Source organism: Pleurodeles waltl, chromosome 3_1, assembly GCF_031143425.1.
Source record: "Pleurodeles waltl isolate 20211129_DDA chromosome 3_1, aPleWal1.hap1.20221129, whole genome shotgun sequence".
Taxonomy (NCBI): Eukaryota; Metazoa; Chordata; class Amphibia; order Caudata; family Salamandridae; genus Pleurodeles; species Pleurodeles waltl.
Window position 1 is genome coordinate 60,198,165 of NC_090440.1, and position 14,715 is coordinate 60,212,879.

Genomic DNA, 14,715 nt, shown 5'->3' on the forward strand with positions numbered 1-14,715 from the left:
GCAGGGGGTGGGATGCTGGTGTCCTGTTGTTCCTGTGGCAGTGCCTCCTGTCCACTAGTACCGGTGGAGGTGAGGGGCTGTTCATCATCCAGGCTAGTGTCAGGGGCCCGTTGGTGTGCCACTGTGTCCCTCCTCGTGTTGAGAAGGTCTGCCAGCACCCCTGCAATGGTGACCAGGGTGGTGTTGATGGACTTCAAGTCCTCCCTGATCCCCAGGTAGTGTTCCTCCTGCGCACTGTCTTCAAAGCTTTCTGCCAGCCTTTTCATGGTGGGGTCCCTGCCTTGAAAAGACTGGTGGGAAGTGGGGTTGTAATCATCCAGGCGGTGCTGAGTTCAGCGCCGCCCCGGCTGGTTACAACCCAGGCTGCCATCACCACGTCAGCAATGATGTTCCCAGCAAGGACAGCAGTCTTTAGGCAGGTCCGCCCCCCAAGTTGTGATTTGACAGTCAGACTGCCTGGAGTGCAGTGGTGTGACCACCACCACAAGACTGGCAGTCCTGGAACTGCCAGCCTCATAATGAGGCCGATAGCCAATGGTTGTACCTTGGCCCCAACCAACAAAGGCAGGGATTTGATTACATCACATTAAGGGGACTCTCATGACAAAGAGCTTTGAGCAACCTGCTCCCCGTTGGCCAGATGACCTAGAATATATGAAAAAATTACTAGTCACAAAAGGGTCTGCTACTGGATGGTTCAGGCCCCATTCGGCATAGCCTCACAGGGCCAAGTTTCTTGAAGCATGATTATATCAAACTGGGTAATAAAATCAACCCACTTAGTACTGATTCGTTGGCCCTAATCCAGGCAATATCCTAACAGATGAGCCCAATAGCAAGGTCCTCTTCTGGCTTCATAGCACTGTGTGAGGAAGTGGCCGCTGATAGCACACCTGAAGGAGGGCTGTTGGATAGAGGTTCTAAACGTCAGTCATTACATTGTAGTTCCAACAAGAGAAGAAATCTGTTGGAAGTGGGGATGGGAGGGTCCCTATTGTTACATGCCAGTGGTGGGGGCGTCTGTGAGGCCCTATCTGTGCCTTTAGCCACAGGTGTCTGTAAAAAAAAAATAAAGGAGAATGTTGATGCCCTCGCCCAGGGCAATCTGCCTGCTAGTGCTGTGGATGAGACAACAGGGCAAATTTGGATGTATACAGTTGATCACAATGTTATCCACCTCAAATATTTTTTGTCCCACCAACCAGGCCTCCTCACAAACAGGATTTCATTGTATTTATTGATGTTGAAAGTTGAATTTCGAGTTAGTCAACAACATACATTATTCTTCAACTGGGATGTTGACTCTTTCTTGGAGGTAAGGGTAAATTTAGGAGCACCTGTCATAATGACAACATAAGGCAACACTGTAGGGGCAAATTAAGACAAGGCAAACTCATAGCAGATGGATAATTCACCAATACCACATGGTCAGAGGTAGCAGTGAGGCCTTTTGGAGCCCCCTGAGTGCCACCCCAGTTGATGGGGTCACTACATCATCTTCATATGGAATAGATGGTAGGATAGCTGAGGAAGTCACAGCAATGACATTAGCATCAGCTGGTGTCCTGCTCAAATCCCCACCCCCACAAGAATTTAATTCTATGTGCTGGGCTAGGTCTGAATGGGAATGTCTAGTTGTGTTAACTTCAGACTTAGGGGGTCATTCTGACTTTGGCGGGCGGCGGAGGCCGCCCGCCAAAGTCCCGCCGTCAGAATACCGCTGCGCAGTCAGAAGACCGCCGCGGTAATTCTGAGTTTCCCGCTGGGCTGGCGGGCGACCGCCAGAAGGCCGCCCACCAGCCCAGCGGGAAACCCCCTTCCATGAGGATGCCGGCTCCGAACGGAGCCGGAGGAGTGGAAGGGGTGCGACGGGTGCAGTTGCACCCGTCGCGATTTTCAGTGTCTGCTTGGCAGACACTGAAAATCTTGGTGGGGCCCTGTTAGGGGGCCCCTGCAGTGCCCATGCCAGTGGCACGGGCACTGCAGGGGCCCCCAGGGGCCCTGCGACACCCGTTACCGCCAGCCAGGTTCGGTAAGGGGGTCGGAATCCCCATGGCGGCGCTGCCTGCAGCGCCGCCATGGAGGATTCCCCAGGGCAGCGGGATACCGGCGGGACACCGCCGGTTTTCCGTTTCTACCGCCGCTGTCAGAATGCCCATGGATGCACCGCCAGCCTGTTGGTGGTGCATCCGCGGTCGTTGGCCTGGCGGTAGTCTACCGCCAGGGTCAGAATGACCCCCTTAGTTAGTTCAGAGATGGCGTTTTCCAAGGTGAACAGTCTATGCTCCAATGGAGTAACACATTGCATGACAATTGATTTAAATTTGTCCAGGATAGAGTCCCAATCAAAGTATGGCAATATGTTGGCAGAGGCAGGGGCCGACATTATCCCGCTGGCAAACAGTCACAGAACTTTTAATTGCATTATATCATGTAGGTAACCTCATATTACCAGTTTGATTGTGTTGACGCTTTCTTTTGACTAAAGGCCCACAGTCGCTACCATTAGAGATCACAGAGTCATTAACCACTGTTGTCAAAGGGAGAGATACAACTACTTGGAAGCAATAGGCAAGGAGTATGTAAAACATTCAAGACAGAGGAGCCTGTCGGCGAGGTCTATTTCTTTAGAGATCACCCCACCAGCACAACCTGAAAAATAATCCAAGGTGGTGCCAAGAGGTGGATTTGTGTTTGTACAGTTCTTAGCCCCAGATCATTTATGCTTGCCCATGCTGCTTATGGCTTCTGTCCTAAATAGATTGTTCCCAACAAAAGTAATCAGTTGTGGCAGAGAGCAACCCTCAGCAAATGTCAAAGTCCAAATATATATGGAAAAAAGAGCTTACCAGAGAATATCAATGCTGTTAGATGCCCAAGCCAAGAGGGGTTTCCCAACCTAGTATCTTCTGGACCCCGATAGGTGTGGACGGGCCTGCTCTAGGCCTGGTCTTTGCCCTGGAACATCCTGCTCTGCGGGTTCAGGTGATCCACTATATAGTGCTGGTGAGGACAGCAGCAGGTGCAGGTGGTTGGTAGGGCCACCTGCTGGGCAACATGGACTCCTGAGATACGTAGTCCCACCAAAAACATTCCCACCATGCTGGTCCAGGAACTGCACTATAGAGCGCTGTTGAGGGCAGTAGCAGGTGCAGGTGGTTGGTAGGGCTGCATCCTGAGCCCCACATTTATGTCTTTTTCCTTTTCTTTTCTTTTCTTTTCTTCTTTCTCGTTCTCATTTTCTCTCTCCTTTACACGACTAACTAGGGTTCCCACTTACCATTTCCGGTTGCCATGCCCATCTTTTCTTTACTCACATGGATGTGCACGTTTCAATCACTTGTCTTTAGCAAAACACAGGCACTAATCCATTTTAGACACAGATTAGGCCTACTCACCTATGGGTACCTTTACATACAAGTTTGCATTGATTACTGTTTTGCAGCCTTGATGAAGTCACCTGAGTGATGAAACACGTGTTGGCTGTATCTCGAAGACTGCATAATCCTGTGGCAAACTGTGCCTACGATTAAAGACACTGTGCATTACCAACTTGGGACCTTCACGCTTTGTTCTCTACATCCTGAACTATACTACTGGGGATACTTATCCACAAAACGTGATTGGATTGTACATTCCTGTGTGCTGTGGTCATATTGCTTTTGATATATATCTATATACTTATATATATATAAATTCGCAATGCTCGTGCAGGATGAGTGCAGAACCAGACGAGCACACTGGCGAAATATATCAAAGTCCCAAATCCTTAATAAAGCACTCACTCAGGCATCGAATAGATCACAAAATGTTAATCACCCTCCATGGCGCGTTGTACGAAGAACATAAATAAACTCTATAAGATCCAGGACAGTGAAAAAGGACTTGTTAGAAATGGGGTCTTTGGTTGACAGTCAGGTTACCCCCTGTCCAAGCAAGGACCCTCACTCTAGTCAGGGTAAGTCACACACAATCCAAATTATCCTGTGACCACCCTCTGGTAGCTTGGAACTGAGCAGTCAGGCTTAACCTAGAAGGCAATGTGTAAAGTATTTGTGCAATAAATCATACAATAACACCATATAGCACCACAAAAATACACCACACAGTGTTTAGAAAAATATATGATATTTATCTGGATATTTGCAGGTCAAAAACGATCAAAGATGCAATAAGAAAATGTAAAGATATCACTGAAAAGTGATATAAAGGGGGTGATTCTAACTTTGGTGGGCGGCGGAGGCCGCCTGCGAAAGTTCCCCCAACAGAATACCGCTACGCGGTCAGAAGACCGCCGCGGTTATTCTGTGTTTCCCGCTGGGCTGGCGGGCGACCGCCAGAAGGCCGCCCGCCAGCCCAGCGGGAAACCCCTTCCCACGAGGAAGCCGGCTCCGAATGGAGCCGGCGGAGTGGGAAGGGTGCGACGGGTGCAGTAGCACCCGTCGCGATTTTCAGTGTCTGCAATGCAGACACTGAAAATCTTTTAGGGGCCCTCTTACGGGGGCCCCTGCAGTGCCCATGCCCCCAGGGGCCCCAGGACACCCTTCACCACCATCCTGTTCGTGGCGGTCACGACCGCCAGGAACAGGATGGCGGTGAGGGGGTCGGAATCCCCAGGAGGATTCCTCAGGGCAGCGGAAAACCGGCGGGAGACCGCCGGTTTTCCGTTTCTGACCGCAGCTGTACCGCCGCGGTCAGAATGCCCCTGGGAGCACCGCCAGCCTGTTGGCGGTGCTCCCGCGGTCCCCGGCCCTGGTGGTCGGAATGACCGCCAAAGTGTCTTAAGTCTTTTAAAAGCAAACAAAGTCTCTTTCAAACACAAAGTACCTGGTTTGAGGGAAAAATCTCTGCAAAGGGCCGGAGAGGAGGAGATGCGTGGAAATGGTGTGTGCGTCGGTTTCTCCCCTTCGCACACCGACTTGCGTCGTTATTTACCACGCAGGGAAGACGTTGTGTCGATTTCCGGTGTGCGGAAGGGCCTCCTCTTCGGGTTGCGGGGTTTTCAGACGCCCCGGGGTCTGTGCGTGGAATCCTGGGCTTGTTGGCAAGCTCTGCGTCGTTCCGGTGGGCGATGCAGTGAAATTTTTCCCTCACGGCAGGCGCTGCGTCAATTTCCCCTCTGAGAGTCGGCGTCTTCGTCCCAGGTCGGCTGTGCGTCGATCTGGTGGGCCGTGCGTCGAAGTTCCGGTCGCACCGCAGGCGCCGTGTCGATCTTTTCCTTGCGAAGTTGAGCGGTGCCGTCCCAGGTCGGCGTGTGGTGAATTTTTCACTGTGGAACAGGCTGTGCGTCGTTTTTAGCAAGCTGTGCATCGAATTTTTACCGCACAAGGAGTCCAGTTGCAAGAGAGAAGTCTTTTTGGTCCTGAGACTTCAGGGAACAGGAGGCAAGCACTATACAAGCCCTTGGAAAGGACTTCTTCACCACAGCCAGGGAACAGCAAGGCAGCAGGGCAACAGCAAGGCAGCAGTCCTTCAGAGAAAGCAGTCAGGTGAGTCCTTTGGGCAGCCAGGCAATTCTTTTTGGCAGGATGCAGGTTCTGGTTACAAGTTTCTTCTCCAGGAAGTGTCTGAGGTGGTAGGGCAGAGGACCTGTTTTATACCCAAATGTGCCTTTGAAGTGGGTGAGACTTCAAAAAGTGGCTTAGAAATGCACCAGGTCCCCTTTCAGTTCAATCCTGTCTGCCAGGGTCCCAGTAGGGGGTGTGGCAGTCCTTTGTTTGAGATCAGGCCCTCCACCCTCCCAGCCCAGGAAGACCCATTCAAAATGCAGATGTATGCAAGTGAGGCTGAGTACCCTGTGTTTGGGGTGTGTCTGAGTGAATGCACAAGGAGCTGTCAACTAAACCCAGCCAGACGTGGATTGTAAGGCACAGAAAGATTTAAGTGCAGAGAAATGCTCACTTTCTAAAATTGGCATTTCTAAAATAGTAATATTAAATCCAACTTCACCAGTTAGCAGGATTTTGTATTACCATTCTGGTCATACTAAATATGACCTTCCGGCTCCTTTCAGATCAGCAGCTACCACTTCAATACTGTATGAGAGCAGCCCCAATGTTAGCCTATGAATGGAGCAGGCCTCACAGTAGTGTAAAAATGAATTTGAGAGTTTTACACTACCAGGACATGTAAACTACACAGGTACATGTCCTGCCTTTTACCCACAGAGCACCCTGCCCTAGGAGCTACCTAGGGCACACCTTAGGGGTGACTTATATGTAGAAAAAGGGGAGTTTTATGCTTGGCAAGTACTTTTAAATGCCAAGTAGAAGTGGCAGTGAAACTGCACACACAGGCCTTGCAATGGCAGGCCTGAGACAAGGTTAAGGAGCTACTTAAGTGGGTGGCACAACCAGTGCTACAGGCCCACTAGTAGCATTTAATCTACAAGCCCTTGTCACATATAGTGCCTTCTACTAGGGACTTATAAGTAAATTAAATAGTTCAATTGGGTATGATCCAATGTTACCATGTTCAAAGGGAGAGAGCATATGCACTTTAGCACTGGTTAGCAGTGGTAAAGTGATCAGAGTCTAAAAACCAGCAAAAACAGTGTCCACAAAGTGGAGGGAGGCAGGCAAAAGGTTAGGGGTGACCACCCTAAGGCTGTCAGGTCTATCAGGACTCAACTAATCAATTCATTCACGTGCATATACATCACAATGGGTGCCGTCTTAGGATGTCTCTTATTCACTAGAATGTGTTCTTTTTTTAAATGTTCTATTAATTTCTCCGATATATTTCTTAATCACATTTTAGTATTTCATCAAATTATCAATTTACAAGTTCATTCTTTTCTATATGTTCTCTTCTATCATTTCACCGATATACTTCTTAATCACATTTCAGCATTTCATCACATTATCAACTAGCAAGTACGTCCAGTATTGTTCATTGTCCCTATCATTTTATCCCTATTGACAATCAACGATGCTGTTAGGGGAACATATAAATATAACATTATCCATCACATACTTCACCTCTTTGTGCTCATAATGATAAAAATACTGCTTATACTGTCCCCCTTCTTCCTTTCCAAATAGATAGTAATATTTTTACTAATGGACTCATCCTGGGACCTTCCCACTAGAGCATTCATCTTGTTCTATACATGGACACTCAAATAAAATCAGAATTAGAATGAAAGTACTAGTATCCTCTTTATTTTTCTTCACACACTTTCTTATCTTCTCTTCTATATTTCTTCTTTTATCTCTAATTTTCTTTTAATATTTCACCCATTACTGGCCCCCACACCACATTACACACACAACTAACACATGTGACTGGAAGGACTCCTTGAAATGACCACAATGTGTCCCCCACAAAGTGTAGAACACATCCACACCTCTTTCAAATTCTTTTCTATGATGTAAACATGCACAACAAAACAAAACAAAACACAGAAATACATATATAGTCAATCCTTAAGTAAAAATTAAGCTCCTGCACTTATGGTTAGCAACCTAAACTAATGATACTTGGAGGTGTGCACTCAACTCTTCATCCAGATTAAGACCACTGGGCATTAGAGTTTGAAGAGCAAGAATTAATTCTTATTCTGTCTTTCTCAATTGGGCAACCTGGATTCCACTGCTGGGGTTCACATTGTATTGTTCAATACCATAAAATGACAATTTCATACAGTCATTATAGTGAAATTTTTCAAAGTTTCTTGCTACTGGATATTTATAATCTGCATGCTCAATAGCTTGCATGTTTTCTAAAACACAATTTTTTACCGCACACACTGTGATCCCCACATAGCGCACTGGGCATGGATATTCAAGCACATAGATTACATATTGTGTTCTGCAGGATAGAAACTGTTTTATGTGCATTTAAATCTACCAATAGTTGTATATTCCTTTTTTGTGCAGCTAAATTTGCATGCTCTACACCACTCACATGGAAATAACCCTTTCAATTTCAAGTTAGTGGGTCTTAAAGTGATATCACTGTATATCAAAGCAGTGACCTCGCTTTACAATATGTAATACTTGGTTTTGCCTCCACTCTGTTCCCAACTACATTATCATTTCTCAGGATACCCCAATGTTTCAATATGATCTTATTCAATGTTCCAACATCATTGTGATATGTTGAAATCATTCTTGGTGTAGGGTTATCTTTGAATGTCCTCGTATTGGAAAATAAACTCTTTTCTCTAGTGACACACTCTGCCTTCCCTACAGGCTTCATTTAGTACCCAGTTGGGATATCCTCTACCTTTAAATCTCTGTGCCATCATTTGTTTCTCAATTTGAAATGCAGAATCAGTGCTGCAGTTTCTCTTGGCTCTAAGGAGCTCGCCATAAGGTATACTCCACTTTAACTTAGTAGGGTGTCCACTCATGGCATAATAAGTTGTTTCCTGCTGTGGGTTTTCTAAAAAGTTGAGTTTCTAGTTTGCCCTGTTCAATGTCCACCACTACATCAAGAAATTCCATCTGTGTCCTACTGGTGGTAAGAGTGAAAGTCAAATTATTCTCATTGTTGGTAAGGATCCTGACAAAATCTTTCATTTCTTCTCCAGAACCTTTCCAAATAACAAACAAATCATCAATAAATCATAGCACTAACACTACTTTATCACAGTACACTTGCATGTCATCCTTGCTGAACACTTGTTCCTCCAACCATCCCAAAAAAAGGGTCTGCAAAACTGGGAGCAAAACACATGCCCATCGCAGTTCCACGGATCTGCCAGTATAGATTTTAATCAAAGAGAAAAATATTGTTTTCACGTAGGAGGGGAGAGTAACAGCAGAATAATGAAGAATATATCCACATATCTAGATACATTTTCAAAGGCACTGTCCCTAGATGACACTATGGGGGTCATTCTGACCCTGGCGGTCCATGACCGCCATGGCAGAGGGTGGCGGAAGCACCGCCAACAGGCTGGCGGTGCTTCCTGGGCGATTCTGACAGCGGCGGTAAAGCCGCGGTCAGAAAAGGGGAGCTGGCGGTTTCCCGCCGGTTTCCCGCTGGCCCAGGGAATCCGCCATGGCGGCGCTGCTTGCAGCACCGCCATGGGGATTCCGACCGCCTTCCCGCCAGCCTGTTTCTGGCGGTGTCCACTGCCAGAAACAGGATGGCGGGAACGGTTGCCGTGGGGCCCCTGGGGGCCCCTGCACTGCCCATGCCACTGGCATGGGCACTGCAGGGGCCCCCTAACAGGGCTCCACAAAGATTTTCACTGTCTGCTCTGCAGACAGTGAAAATCGCGACGGGTGCCACTGCACCCGTCGCACCCCCGCAACTCCGCTGGCTCCATTCCGAGCCGGCTTCATTGTTGAAGGGGCTTTCCCGCTGGGCCGGCCGGCGGTCGCCCGCCGGCCCAGCGGGAAAGCCGGAATGGGCGCCGCGGTCTTTTGACCGCGGAGCGGTCTTTCGGCGGGAACCGCTTGGCGGGCGGCGACCGCCGCAGTCAAAATGACCGCCTATGGGTCTTCACAGAGGATGTTTGCTGTTTTTATGAATCTCGGGTAAGAAATACAAAACCGGTATCTTGGGGCATTCCTTCTTAAGAGAACTATATTCCTCCCACTCGAGGATACCCTTATCTCACCAATCCATTCGTATGTCCCATAAAGATGTTATTCTTCTATAATATTCTTCATTATTCATTATTACATATGTTGTTTTGTCACTCAATTGTCGATTGGCTTCAGCAATGTATTATTTCCCGGCTAAGAATTACAATAATACCTCCTTTGTCGGCAGGGCTGGCAACGATACTCATGTCTTCCCCTAATGAATACTTGTTGTTGTTCCAAGATAACATTTTATTTAACTTTTCTCATTTTGGCAGTCCTAAGTTGTTTCAATTCTTCATTGACCATTTCATGGAATGAGTCTATGTTATCATGCACATAAATGGTAAAAAAGTAAATTGGAGTTTGTATCCACTCTGAAACAGATCATCATAGATCAATCAAAGAGATTTCAGCATAGATTGAGGGTCATTCACATCCACTTCACATCCTTGTACTTCCTGTAGGATAGGCAAGGTCTCTTAATCCTTGATCTGTATTTCATTGGAAAGGTTTGTTTGTTCCTCAACAGACATATTACTTTTTTGTTGGGCTCTTCCTTAAGAGAAGTCACTTCATCAGTTTGAGCTTCCTGATAAATTCAAACAAATCTACCCTCATTCCAACATTATGAAAATTTCTTCAAGGGCAAAACGATAATCCAAAATATAAAAGTCTCTTTTCTTCCGTGGTTAACACCCTGTCTGCTAAATTTATGATTGTTTTATTTACCATAACAGAATCCATTATGGTTCTTCATCCGGACTCACTCTGGTTCCCATTCATCCTGTTGTCTCTGAATAATTTATTTTTGTTCCTTTGCCATAGCCTCTGTTTCCTCTGTTTATGTTGCCTCTTCCTCTGCCTCGTCCTCTGCTCTGGGATCTTTGGCTTCTGCCCATATTCATCGAGTTTGTTGTCTCCTTCATATCCTGCCGGCTGAGGAGTCGATATTGTTCTATAAAAGTTTGTGGTCTGGGATTACTTGAACAACTGCTGTCAGTTGAACCGGGGTTGTCAGTATCAGCCCCTGACGCTCCACTTCTCTCAGAGTGATCCATATTACTAGATGTTGGATTTGAAAATGTCACTATAGTGTTATCAAAGTCATTGCCATATTTACAATTGAAAGTCAATGTTCTGGAACTCTTGTAGTCCTCAGTGTCTCTCTGCCACTTTGTTTGTTTGCCAGCCTTGATCTAATTTCCATGTTTCCTTAGACGTTTATTCATAACTGATATACATTTTGAAACATAGGCCCTCATTATGACATTGGCGGTAAGTCCCGCTTACCAACATGCTGACTGCCGCCAACATACCGTGGCAGCGGCCGTTTCCCGCTACCCATATTATGACACACATATAGCAATCAATCACTATACAGACATACACATAAGTCCGCCAGCCCAAAGGTCAGTGATAAACTGGCGGTAGCAAAACCCACACCATTAAGCCAACAGAACTACGCCCACAGTATTATGACCCACGAATCACCGCAGCTGTGCTCAAAATACACACACACATAAAAAACAACACCAAATTGGACAATTCAAACTACACACACCTGACACACATACACACACCACACTCACACAGCCACACCACTATAAAACACACACACACATTACCCACAACCCTTTACGACTACAATTGCCAACTGAGAGAGATAGACGAAGAGCACCCACAGAACCAGAGCCACAGAACACCATCACCCATACACCATCCACGCACCTCACAGCACACACCGCAACCCATCACCCCACACACCCTCACACACACCACTCACACTACACCCATGGCACCACAAAGATTCTCTGAGGAGGAGCTAAGGGTCATGGTGGAGGAAATAATCCGGGTAGAGCCACAGGTATTTGGATCACGGGTGCAGCAGACATCCATTGTAGGAAGATGGAGCTATGGCGGAGAATCTTGGACAGGGTCAACGCCGTGGGACAGCAACCCGGAACAAGGGATGACATCAGGAAGAGGTGGAACGACCTACGGGGGAAGGTGCGTTCCGTGGTAGCAAGACGCCAGATAGCAGTAGAGAGGACTGGCGGTGGACCCCCACCTCCTCCCCCACAACTAACAACATGGGAGGAGCAAGTCTTGGCAATACTGCATCCTGAGGGCCTGGCAGAAGTAGGAGGAGGACTGGACTCTGGTAAGTCAAATCTCTATTACTATCACCCCCCTACCTGCATGCCATCACAAACCCCCACCCTTACCTTCATTCTCATCACTCCACCACCTCCCCATTCCCCACCAGCACAACCCACCCCTCCCACTACCAAGCCCTGCATACAACACCAATGCATGGATACCCATCACTGACCTGGATGGACACCCATCACCAAAGCATGCACACTTGAGACAATCACCTATCCAACCAAATCAAAACTCACACAAGCCTAAGCTGTCAGGGCAATCACAACCATACAGGGCAACACACCCATGCACAAGATGGCACATGCAGAAACACTAACACATCATTTACATCCCCACAGGTCCCCCACACAACGTCACCGGAGAGGAGGTGCCAGAAACATCCAGTCTCCCCTCAGAAGAGGCCCATAGTGATGACAGCAGCTCTGCACTCCTGGATCAGGATGACCAACCTGGCCCATCAGGGACCTCCAGACAGTTGGTTACCCAGGCCCAGTCCCATACCATCACAGAGTTTCCCTCTCGGGAAACACCACCAAGGCACCCACCCGGCGGCCCCATACCTCTGTCCCCAGGACACGTCAATCAGCAGTGTGTCCACCACTACAGGGACCCCAGGCCACCCCACAAACCCAAGACAATCAGGTACCTGGGGTCAATGGCAGTGGGCACACAGTTCAGGGGACAGAGGCACAGGACAACAGGGAAGCTGGGAGGACTGCTGTGTGACAGGGGGAAGACAGGCCAAAGGAACAGACTCTCCACGAGGCACTCACCAACATCCTGGGAGCATACCACCATTCTCAGGAGAAAATGGGCCAGATACTGACCAAGTTGCAGGAGACCCAGCGGCTGCAGGAGGGACAGTATGTGTGGGTCAGGGAGGACCTGAGGGACATCCACACCACCCTGGTCACCATTGCAGGGGTGCTGGTAGACATGGCCAACACCATGAGGGAGGCAGTGGCACACCAGCGGGCCCCTGACACTAGCCACATCAATGAACAGCCCTCCACCTCCGCTGACGCTAGTGGACAGGAGGCCCCGCCACAGGAACAACAGGCCACCAGCACCATACCCCCTGCAGAAGGAAAACCACCCCACAAACGGTCCCTGCAATCCAGACAGGAGCCAGAGAACATTGCCAAGACCCCCGCCAGGAAATAAGACTCTCCTGATTGTCAACCTTGTGTCCCACTCTGTGAGCCTGTCCACCTTGAACTGCCATTGCTCCCACTTCCTATGCTCCCTTGGACAATGCACCTGTGATACAAATAGACTGGAACTTTTACCAGGACTCTTCTCCACCCCCCCAAGTATTGTGTCTGTCAATTGATTGAACTAGGAACTCGTTTAACAATCTGTAGACATTTCAGAATGTATCTGTGTGCAAGCTCTTTGAAGCGTACTTTGGCCAAGGCACTGCACCTCACTCCACTATCTGGGCAGGATAGCCTATTCTGTCCATATCTAAGTCCCTTTTATGTCACTGTCTGGAAGGAATACATAAAACCCAACAGCAGAGACATTTACAGTCCATTGGCCCAGGACACTAGCACAAGGAACAATGGTTATGACAGAAAAATGCCAACTTTCTAAAAGCGTAATTTTCAGAACTGTGATTTAAAGTCAATGTTACCATTAAAGAGGAAATAGGTTTCAATTCATTTGAGTCTGAACAACAAATCTCTATCTGCTCCCAAATCCAAAGGCATCACATATTAAATGTAATAGGGTAACCCATTGATAATCAATAGGAGAGATAGGGCTTACTGTAGTAAAACATGACTTTGGGAGTGTTTCAATACAAGGGAATGTAAAAATGAAACCAACATGTACTACCTTTTAAAACAAAGCACCTGCCCTATGAGCATTTGGGGCCTGCCATAGTGCAACTCATGTGCATTAAAAGAGAAGGTTTAGGCCTGGCAAAAGGCTGAAATTGCAGTTTAGAAGTGCACTAAAGGCAGTGGCAGGCCTTAGAGATGTTTTAAATGGCTACATTAGTGGGTGGCTCAATGAGTGCCACTGCCTACTAGTAGGCTGCCTTTAATTTACATGTACTACCATATAGGAGGAACTTACAAATAAATTAAAGGTGCCAGTCAGTTATAGGCCAGTTTGACCATGTTTTAGGGAAACTGTATAAGCACTTTAGTGATGATAAGCAATGATAAAGAGTCCTAAAAGCCAACAATGGGTTCAGCATAAGAAGGGATTGGAAACAAAAAGGTTTGGGGTGACTCTGCAGAGAGGGCTAGGTCCAACACAGCACCCCTCCAGCTAAAAGCCAGGACAGACTAGTCAATACCTTGATGGGCTCCCTGCTTAGGCGAGTGAACATTCATAATGGGCCTCTATTACAGTGGCACCTGTCAGTTTTATGCCCCTCTAAACCTAGTTAGATCCCTTTCTCAACACTCTCCTAACTGATTGATGGATCTCTTGGTGGAGGACTACCTCTCCTACATGATAATTAGGCAGAGAAGGAGCCCTGCAGCATGCTGCACCTGTGTCTGCCTTATATAGCCCTTACAGTCTTCCCACAGCGAGGGTGATTCATGGAACTCTTAGTGGGGAACTACCTTTCCACACAACAACAGTGCAGAGGAGGAGCCCTGCAGCATGCCACAGCTATGCCTGCTCTATATAGTGCATTCAGTCTTTCTGCTGTGCAGGTGATTTACTAAACTCTTGGTGGGGGACTACCTCTCCCACCTGACAAAGGGACAGAGGAGGAGCCCCTTAGCATGTCGCATCGATGCCTGCGCTATATATTTCTTTCGGTCTTCCCACGGTGTGGATAATTCACAGAACTCTTGGTGGGGGACCGTCTCTCCCACATGACAACAGGGCATAGGAGGAGCCCTGCAGCATGCTGCACCTGCACTAAATAGTGCTTTCAGCCTTCCCGTGGTGAAGGTGATTTACAGAACTCTTGGTGGGGGACCATCTCTTCCACACAACAAAAGGGCAGAGGAGGAGCCCTTCAGCATGCCACACTTGTGCC